Source organism: Condylostylus longicornis, unplaced genomic scaffold, assembly GCF_029603195.1.
Source record: "Condylostylus longicornis isolate FDR11 unplaced genomic scaffold, ASM2960319v2 ptg000151l, whole genome shotgun sequence".
In the NCBI taxonomy this organism is placed as follows: Eukaryota; Metazoa; Arthropoda; class Insecta; order Diptera; family Dolichopodidae; genus Condylostylus; species Condylostylus longicornis.
This window is the reverse complement of record NW_026578119.1, coordinates 98,768-110,129: the sequence shown is the minus strand read 5'-3', so window position 1 is coordinate 110,129 and position 11,362 is coordinate 98,768.

Below are 11,362 nucleotides of genomic sequence, written 5' to 3'. Positions count from 1 at the left end.
TTCTCTAAATCTCTCATCAGATAGTTTGACTGAATTGAATGTGGTCTCTAGTATAGAATAATAATTTTTTACTACTCCCCCGAGATATTACTACTTAATTTTGCATCATCAATTTTGTTTTCTAGTTCTTTAGCTGCATCTTGGTCTAGGATGCCAAATAAAATATTTGACAGCTTCCCAACAAAATCAAATGGTGATCAAATAGTGATCTATCACCAGTTTTATACTGAAGAAGTTCGTTGTTTTAAAATTGGAATGAGTTGGTTTAGTACCTGGCATTTACTGAGTTTAAACAAAGATGAGCAGTCTTAAATTTTGATAATAAGAAGTCAAGTCATAATAGACGACGAACTGCCACTCTGCATCAACGAAATGTACTTCTCCTACGCCTTCAAAATACACTCCTGGATTATTTTTAAACGGAGTGACAGCAAAAGTGAAACAATTATTTTCATCGGTGAATTGGCCTTCTTCTGTCTGTAGATTTTTTGACGTTCAATTAGTTTTTCTATTGGTGGCCTTATAGGAATTGAAGTTGGGTTAATAGTAAATTAGCTTCGTTTGCTTTGTTAACTTATGTAAGGCCGGGCGTTTTCTAGATGTTTTGTTATTGTTAGCTTGGCTGTTCAGGACAGATGTTACAGCGACATTACTTGATAATATAAATTGTGGTGTGGTGGGTTGTTGTTATGCAGCAGAGTCAATATGCGCTACATTTCCTCGTCTTGCAATTAATCGCTCTAATGCGGCAATAAAGGCCTCGCTGGATAGGGCTGATACGGCTTCAAGGTAAAACGCTTTTGTTACAAAGCAAACAAACTCACAAATATAACCTTTTATTACCTGGGCGTTACGCAACGTGCTTGATTTAAGTTGTATATGCTAGCTGCAGGTAGATCACCCATAAGTTGGGTGTTTGGGCGTGCGTTCTATCTGCGACAAACGATACACTCCGCTATTCGTTTTTTTACTTTGTGTAGTCCGTTGGTAATCCAAAATTTTCACAGGATCCATGACATCGTTAAATCCTTCCCTCCACGAAGTGTTTTTTGGTGTGCGTAGTCTATTATTAATGACGCCAAATGGCTAGAACCTGCTATTATAATCTAGAAGTGAAAGACCATTAATTTATGAGATACCAGAAAAAATGACATTAAATAATAACAATAATGTTAGTAATAATAATAGTGTTAACAACAACAGGGCAGAATTTACTTTAACTGCCAGTGACTTGCTAAAGCATACCCAACGCATCCATGAGTTCAATGGAAATGATGATTACGCCCTATCATCGTTCATAAGGGAGGTAGATTAGACTCCTGTTCGACAACAGTCCTGATTTAAAGCAGTATGCCTTTAAAAGGATTATCATCAATAAAATACAAGGACCAGCTCTGGACGTTATACGAATGCTGGGACCAAATTCAACTTGGGAAAACATCAAAGGAATCTTAACCAACAACTTCGAAGTCCAACAAACATATCACCAACTTTATCAGGAAGCCTTATCTCTAAAAAGTAATTCGGTGAGTGATTATTTCAATAAATTAAAAATTATTTTATCAAAATTAAACAAAAAATTCGAATTTGATAGTAGAAAATCTCAAGAATTTAATCCAAAAATAAATGAATCTGTAATACTAAACACCTTCTTGAATAATATTGATACAAATTTAGCTTTAGTAATTATAAATAAGAATATAGAAAATCTTAGGGAAGCTTATAATACCTTAGTAAATTTAAATCTTATTCGAGATAAAAGTAGTAATAACATTAATAAATATTGTAATCGCTTTAATAACCGAAATAAATTTAATCATTTTACAAAATATGATAACAATAAAAATTCGAAAAACAAATTTAGTAATTTTAATTCTCAAAACAATAACCAATATCAAAATTACCCAAGCAATTCTGGACGGTTTAGACTAAACAATAATAACTATAATAGCAATTATAATATTTATAATAATTCCGGACAGACCAGACTAAATAATCATTATTACAGAACTACTTGTTCTGTAATAGACCAGAACCTATGGAAGTTGATTATATTGAAGGTGAGATAAATTTTCTTACAGGTCGCCAAAAACGAATCTACCAATAGTAGAATTAACGGTTGAAAACGAAAAAATCAGATGTTTAATAGACACTGGTTCTTCAACTACTCTCTTAGATTATAATAAACTTCCTAAGCAATACCTAATAAGAGGTATAATATTAAGAAACCTATCCCTTTTAACACGATAAATAGAACTATATATGTAAATCAAGAAATAAAAACAAGCCTGCCTCTAGAAATGATTTGGAAGTTAATTAAATTTGATAATAAGGATTTTGATGGTATAATAGGATATCCGTAAATTGAAATTACCGGAGACTCAAAAACAAATTAAATCGTTTTTAGGTATGTCTGGCTACTACCGAAAATTTATTCGTGACTATGCTAAGGTAGCCCAGCCTATGACTCAATACCTAAAGAAAAATGTGAAAGTCAACACTAATGATTCGAACTACATAAATGCCTTCCAAAAATTAAAGAAATTAATAACTGAAACACCTATACTTAAGTGTGTTTCGCTAGTAGGACCCTCAACGAACATGAGAGGAAATACTCAGCAACTGAAAAAGAACTATTAGCAATTGTGTGGTCGACTAATTACTTTAGACCTTACCTTTACGGTGTTAAATTTGACTTATTAACTGATCATCAACCATCAAAGTGGTTACACTCTAAAACACAAGGCAAAGACGTCAATCCAAGACTGTATCGTTGGCTACTCAAACTAGGAGAATATAACATTAATATCGACTATATAAAGGGTAAAGAAAATAAAGTGGCTGATTTTCTCAGCAGAATAAACAACGAAACTCATGAAATTAATGCGATCGAGACGATCGACCTAGAAAGAAGGGGTGACGATGACACAAATTCATTACATAACAACTTTGACGAAAATGAGACAATACACTCTCAGGAAGAAGACCTTAACGACCACATACCAATATTAGAGACAGTTGTAAACAGATTCAAAACACAAATTATTTTAACAAATGAAAAAATTAGGGAAACAGAAACAGTACATAACAATGGGAAAATTTATATAAACTCACAAACTTAGAAAATAATTTATCTGACATTTTAAGAAGATACATAAAACCAGGTAAAGTAGGAATTTATACAGATCTATCTGACTATCAATATAATATTTTGCAACAAAAAATAAAAGATCTATTTAGTGACATTAGTACAATTAGGTTCGTAAAATGTTCATTCCATGCAAAGGATATGAAGACAGAAGAAAAAGCTTTTATAAATATAAAAGACTTTTTAAGAAACGAAAATATTGAACTCCATTTAGTCAAACCGAATTCACATACCGGTAACTCTGACATGGAATGGTTACATAGCACTCTTAGTGAGAAAATTAGAATGCTAGGAATAGAAAATAAAGAACTTAATATTAAAGAAAAGGTTTCTAAAGCTATAGAATGGTACAATAATAGCTATCATTCTACAACTAAAGAAAAACCCATAAACATCCAAGAAGGGAAATGTGACGTCAAGACAATTTATAATAATATTCTCAAAGAAAAAACTAGAATTGTAAATAAAAATAATAAAAAAAGGGAAAGCTACCAACATAATAGAGTAGAGGGTTATATAAAAAATTATAAAAGTGTTAGACATAAAGAGCAACTCAAATACATTAAACATAAACTAGATAACATTCATTCATCCAATATTAAACGAGAAACTACATTTGCAGGTAAAATTAATATTCAAAATGTTACTGCTGACGATAATGCTGAGTTACTGCCAGGGACATCTGACAGTAGAACAGATTAATACAGACCTTGGATACTCAGAAATAAAATTAAATGACGTTAAATTAGTAAAAACTTACGACACAATATTACATATCGTTAACATCGAAGAAATTTCAAACATTTTAAATACTTTTGAAACCAATATAAAATATGCAAACCTTGACGAAAGAGAAAACACTTTAAAACTTCAAATACAAACAATTCGTACAAAAATACATACATTAATTCCACATAGACAAAAACGAGGTCTAATTAGCTTTGTAGGCACAGTACATAAATGGCTTTATGGAACAATGGACAATACTGACAGATTAGAAATCGAAAACCACCTAAACATTATAACACAAAATAATCATATGGCAATAACCAATTTAAACAAACAAGTAAAAATTAATCAAAATTTCAACGAGTCTTTTGTAAAACTTAAGGAAGCTATAGAAAAAGACAGAGACACAATTCTAAGAAAATTCAATGTGATCAGAGAACATGACAAACAATTATTTACACAAACAATCTACACAGACTATGCTTTAAAACTGAAAATTTTACAAGACAATATAGAACACTTACAAGACAACATTTCATCAGCAAGATCAGGTACAATATACAGTAGTTTACAAACAAAGGAAGAAATTATTAAATACGACATTGACTTTGATAAACTCCATAATATAAAAGTAGGAACTTTAACTGACGACAAAAACAATTTAATTTTCGCTATAAATATTCCAAAAGAATTTATAGAATTAACAGTTTCATTACTAATACCAATGACTGACACTACAAATAGAGAATTAAAATTTACTCCGGAAAATATTTTAAAATTTGATAATAAAACTTTTACTTACACAAAAAATACAGACTTAAAAAATTTAAAACCATCAAACAATTGCCTAATTAAAAGAAATTGTAATAAATCATTTAATAATGTTTCAGAAATTTTAGAAATCCAAGAAGGTTTAGTAATTGCAAAAAACCAATATAATGTAAATCTTTCAAGCAATTGTGATGAAAGATCATTTCTTATGAATGGAAATTATTTAATTAATTTTAACAATTGTTCTATAAATATCAACAATTTTACAATAAAAAATGAAAAAACTGAATTTAAACATAATTTTTTATTACCAAATTTTGAAGAAAATATTGAAAATGTAAATAATGAATTAAGTTTTGATAATATTATATTAAATCAAATTGAAAATTTTAACAAGATTACAAAAATAAAATACAAAAGAAAATCATATTATATATACGAAATTGCTACATCTATTTGTATACTTACCATTTTGATCATAATTATAACATTTGCCTGGAGGCACAAAATTTTTAAAATTAAAATTAATATGACGAGTCAGGGGAGTCCTCAAACAAGGGAAGGAGGAGTTATGTCAGTAAACTCAAATAAAGTCAATTTGAAAGACGACACCTCATTTCCGTCGCCTTTCTTTTATAAAATTTAACAAAATTTTCCATTAACTTAAACTAATAAAAAAAATTCTTTCCCATAAATATCATAATTATACCCGTACGAACGTATGTTCGAAGGGTATACTAAATTTGCCTTACCGTTTGTAACGCTAAGAAATAACGGTGTTAGATATAGACTCAAGTGTATGTTTTTGATCAGCGTCAAATTCTGAGTTGATTTAGCTTTGTCTGTCCGTCCGTCCGTCCGTCCGTCCGTCCGTCCGTCCGTCCGTCCGTCCGAACGATAACTCAAAAACTAATTGAGCTAAGTTCACCAAATTTTCACAAATGATTTATTGTAGTAAGTGCCAGAACCCTATTTAAATTGGACATGATCGGGGTACCGGTTCGGGTAGCTGCCATACAACTTCAAAATTTATTTGGCTATATCTCAGAAACTATAAAGGTTATGGTATTGAAATTTCACACAAACGAATATATTAGTAGGGCCAATGTCTCACATAAAAGTCGTTGAATTTACTTGGCTCCTTCTGGTACCTGCCATACAACTTGCAAAATTATTTGGCTATATTTCAGAAACTATTAAAGTTATGGTATTGAAATTTCACACAAACGAATATATTAGTAGGGCCAATATGTCATATAAAAGTCGTTGAAATTACTTGGCTCCTTCTGGTACCTGCCATACAACTTCAAAAGTTATTTGGCTATATCTCAGAAACTATAAAAGCTGTGATATTGAGATTTCACACAAGTGAATATATTAGTAGGGCCGATGTGTCTCGTAAAAGTCGTTGAAATTACTTGGCTCCTTCTGGTACCTGCCATACAACTTCAAAAGTTATTTGACTATATTTGAGAAACTATTAAAGCTATGGTATTGACATTTCACACAAACGAAAATATTAGTAGGACCAATGTGTCTCATAAAAGGTGTTGAAATTACTTGGCTCCTTCTGGTACCTGCCATACAACTTCAAAAGTTATTTGACTATATCTCAGAAACTATAAAAGCTGTGATATTGAGATTTCACACAAGTGAATATATTAGTAGGGCCGATGTGCTTGATAAAATTCGCTAAAATTTCTTGGCTCTTTCTGGTAGCTGCCATACAACATCAATAGTAGTTTGGCACAACCAGTATTTTGAATAACACATAGTACTGAAATTTTGCATAAATTAATATGGTAATACGGCAACTTAAAGTCATAGTCTGCCCCATAGTTACTTATGGCACATTAGTTATTCGCACATACGATAACAAATTCGTACGGGTATCACAGAGTTGACAAGGTCAACTCTATTTTTTTTCTCGTTTTTATTTTCATATTTTTGCATAATATCAAAAAAAACTCACAATCAACAGTAATTACTTTCGCATAAAAAAAATTGTTTTCAAATAAAAGTTAAAATATCAAATTACATACAAAAATAAAATTAACACACTTAAAGTAATTACTGCTGACTAAATAGTTTTATGCTTCCAAATACCTTAAGTTAATAAATTCATTTTTAGCACTTTTCCAAAAAATTTTTGAAAAAAATTTCCGTTCGTCCGTCCGTCCGTCTGTCCATCCGTCCGTGGACACTTTTTTTGTTTACAAAACTTCTACACCCTTAAAGATAGAAAGCTGAAATTTTGTACGTACATAGATTTTTACTAGAAACTTATTTTCGTAGAACAAAATTTTTATCTATCTCCCCCCCTTTAGAAGTTATACCCCCCCGAAACCCTAAAAATGCCATTTTTTAACTATTTAGTGCAATGAAACCATAAGAATTTTTCAAATTTTGCAAACGCAGAAAGGCAGTGGCTTGCTTCCCCTAGCGGGGTATACTAAAGGTTAACTTTAGAAAAACAAAATGGCCGCTCAAATTTACCGTTATCTACAGTCCGTTTTTTCCAAATTTTTGATGTCGTTTATTTCTAGACCCCAGCCTGTAGAAGCTTGAAATTTTATAGGTTTTTAGACATTAGCAAATAGTTCATTTCGTTGGAAGAAAATTTTTTTCCATCTCCTTCCCCTCTCAAGTTATTGCCTCTTGAAATTTGTAAAATTTGAATTTTTGACGCCTTATATTTCCAAAATCGCAAACGTTTTCGAATTTCTATAAACAAAAACACTACCGGTAAATTCCGTGACATAAAAAACATAATTATTTTTCTTAACTCACATAATTAAACCTTAAAATCGAGCATTATGTTAACCCCTCTTTATATTAATTTTTGCTTTATTTCAAAGACTGCATAATATGTATCATCCTAAATATATGCAATCTTAGAAAGAGTTTTGTATATGAATGAAAATAATTTTAAGAATGTGTGGTAGGTATACATAGACTGTATTTAAAAGCAGAATTTTCACTTGCTGAAGGGAAAAGTGCTACAATACAAACCATTGGTTTGACCCAACTTTATATATCAATAATTATTATTAAGTTTGCTTTCAAAAAGAAAAGTTCAGTTTTACTGTTAATCCTAAGATTAAAGTAAATTGAAATAAATAAATTAACTAACTTAGTCCTAAGATTAAAGTAAAGTTAAATAAATGAATAAAACTAAAATTTAAATTTTTGGCGTTTTTATTTTTTTATTACGGAAAAATAAAATAAATATAATTCGCGTGGCCATGGGTTGACCACAGGGTCTGTCCCCGCTAATGTGGAGTTTGGTGGTGGATGAACTCCTTGATGAGCTGCTTCGTCAGGGAATTGGTGTCCAGGCTTATGCCGATGATGACTATCGCTAGAGGTAAGTTTGAGGGAACTCTTTGTGATATAGTCCAAAGGGGAGTGTTGCGATACTGTGGGCCTGAGGCTTAACCCTAACAAGATAGTGCTGGAGTCTTTCACTAGGAGAAGGAAGCTGAAGCATCTGCGCACAATATACGTGGGCGGAGCGGCTCTAGAGAGAAAATCGGAGGTCAAATACCTAGGAGTGGTGTTTGATTCCAAGCTTCTTTGGCGAAGTCACGAGGAAGCTGTGTGTACACGGAAAACCCGGGCACTTATGGTTTGCAGGGCCATCTCGGCCAGGTCGTGGGCCTGCTCCCCGTCTGTCATGTGGTGGATGTATACCATGATGGTCGTGCCGCTCCAACTTATGACGGATGAAGCAAGAAGGGTGGCTCTTGGTACGGCTAGAAGGAACCTGGAACGATTGCAGGGACTCGCATGCTTCTGCATCGCAGGGGCTATGTGAACTTTCCCAACGGCGGCAATAGAGGTTATTTTGGGATTAACCCCCTTTGCACCATGTTGTGGAGGTGGCAGCTAAGGCTGCCATTTTCAGGTTTGGGAGAAGTGGAGCCGGAATAGTCGGTGTGAGAGATCGGGGTCGTCTTGTGGGGGAGGTTCCACTCCTATCGATGCCTCGGGACGGTAAGGAGGTACAGCTTCGAAAAAAATTTTGCCTCGCTGCTGAGTAACAGAAGGGACTGGGAGCATGACTTTTCGGGCCGCCCAGTTGGAACACACGTTATTAGATGGTACGCAGATGGGTTAAAGACCAGTATTGGGATAGGTGCGGGGGTATTTGGGTTAAGGACCAAATTCTCCGAACTTATGGGAACTTTTCCGAGTGTGTTTCGGGCTGAGTTGCACGCAATGGAAATGTGCGTGCGGTTTAACCTGGTAAACCTGCTGATGCGCTTGCGAGGAAGGGGGCAAACGCACCTCTTCTTGAGCCGAAGCCCTTCTGCGGAATCGGACCACATACTATTCGTTGGGAATTAAGGAAGGAATCAGAAAGAAGGCGGTCCGGGCTGTGGCAAGCCAATGATCTCCTGGGAGATTATGACCATACGCGATTTAAGAAAATTATAGGGATGGGCAAGAACCAGATGAGAGTCCTCACCGGCATTTTGACGAGACACCTTAGTCGGCTGGGCCTGGAAAATGAGGATACTTGCAGATATTGTAGGGAGTATGGAGAGTCCTCGGTGAACGTCCTGGGGGAGTTTGATGCTCTTGCTCGTAGGAGACGGGAGGTGCTGGGAGGCTTTGCTCTAACGGTGGCGGAGTTACGGTCTTCTGGTCCTCACAAGTTGCTTGAGTTCATCAGGAGGGTGGGTCTCGAGCGTGTGTTGTAGGGCATGCCCCGCACCCGGATGGGGGCGCACAATAGATCCTTATACGTGGTCGCGGTGCATTGTTGCCCCCTTTATACAAATCTACAATCTACAATTTATTGACTTTGGAGTTTTCAATATTCGGTCTTTATATTTAACAGTAGCATTTAAAGCGCACAATATATTATTTCCTATGACACCGTCAAATTTTTCGAGGAATTTAAATTCTAAGAATTCGACGAACATATTGGTTTCGTTAAAAATTTCGAAAAGAGGAAATCTACATTTAATATTTGTATGAATATTGTGACCTAAGGCTTTTAAACAGTGTATTCCTCCTTTAATTTTCTATTTGTATTGGCAAAGGTCCGGATTAATGATGCTGAGTTCTGCTCCAGTATCAATTATGAACCTCATGGTTTTGATGGGGTTTTTTATTACTATATAGAGAAGCTGTTTTTGCCTCGTTCCCGAAAATTTCTAGAGGATTCGTTATTTGAAATGTCCAACGGTTCTGGTTCATTATTTTTTTTATAACTATGAAAAAATTGTCTACTTCTGGGGTTTCTATTGTAGTTTAAATTAGTTTTTGTTTGATTACTAGATGAATTGTTTTTAAAATAATTATTGGAATAATTATGATTTCTTTGTTGGTTATAGTTATTACTTGTATTTTATAGAAGGTGTATTTTTTAAATTAGTTTTATTTCCGGTTTTGTGATCAAATGAGTTATTAGAATAAGAGTTAAAATTGGATTTCAAATTATATTTAAAGTTATCTTGAAATAAACGAGGTTGTTTTGGACCTAATTGATAGTAATTTATCTCACGACTTATATCGTAGGGCCTATCGAAAGATTGTGGGTTTCTAGCTAAGACAATCCTCCTCGCTGGTTCAGGAATATTTTTTCTAAAAGTTTCAAGCAATCATTTTATTACTCTCGACCCTGTCTGTGCTCAAGTTATCATTGAGCAAGTAATAATTATTTAACCTACATAAATATTTGTTTATTGAATTAAAATATTCCTTTATTTTAGCTTTGATTCTACAATAGCGGATCCTATCTATATGTTAATCAGGCGAAAGTTTCTCTCCATGATTTGGTGTTAGAATTTTTTTAATATCCCGCCAGTCCATTAGGTTCCCTTGTCTTCTCAGTGAAGCTCTAGCTTCTCCAATTATTTTATCTCTTAAATAATTCAGAAGAATCTCTTTACCTAGAGCATTCAGTGGCTTCATAATTTCTATTAATTTGTCAGCCCTGTTGATGTCTTTCTAATAAAGTTTTGGTCATTTCCATCGAAAAGAACGATTTTGTCTATGAAATTTAAAATTAAGGTAATTTTTTGTTCTACCATTTCCAAATTCAAAATTAATATTTTAAATCAAAACTGAATTATTAATTGAAGATTATACTGAAATAGTATGTAATAGTTGTAATAGTATTGAATTATTTAATAATTTAAATATTAGAGTTGTAATAGTAAACCATTTACTAAAAGAAATTAAAGTATGTCAATATTTTATGACAATATTAAAATGTAATATTAAAACGAGTTATTCACTTTTACACAACATAAAATTATAATTTTTTTCTATAAAATTTAAAAAGAAATATTTTCTGCTTCTTGATGCTAAATGTCTTTTTTTTATAATAAGCTTAGTTTATGCTAATTTTTTGTGTTTCAAATCGATTATATAATATTTAATATTTATTGGATGAATTCGATAAACTTAACTCATTATTTTATTTTTATTCTAACAACTATATTTTTATTAAAAGCAAAATGTAATATTTATATACGTACTTATATTTTATATAAAACATGTATGTACCTACATCTTGTTTTGTGAAAGCACAAAGAAATTTTGAAAGAGAAAATTTCGAGTATAAGTGCACATGTATTTTACATTATATTATGTACAAAAAAAAATTTTTTTTTTTATAAATGTAATTTTAAGTAAAGAATTATTATTATTTTTCTTTCCTTTGCAAATATAATAGTTTCTGTTTCAAGTTCTCTATGA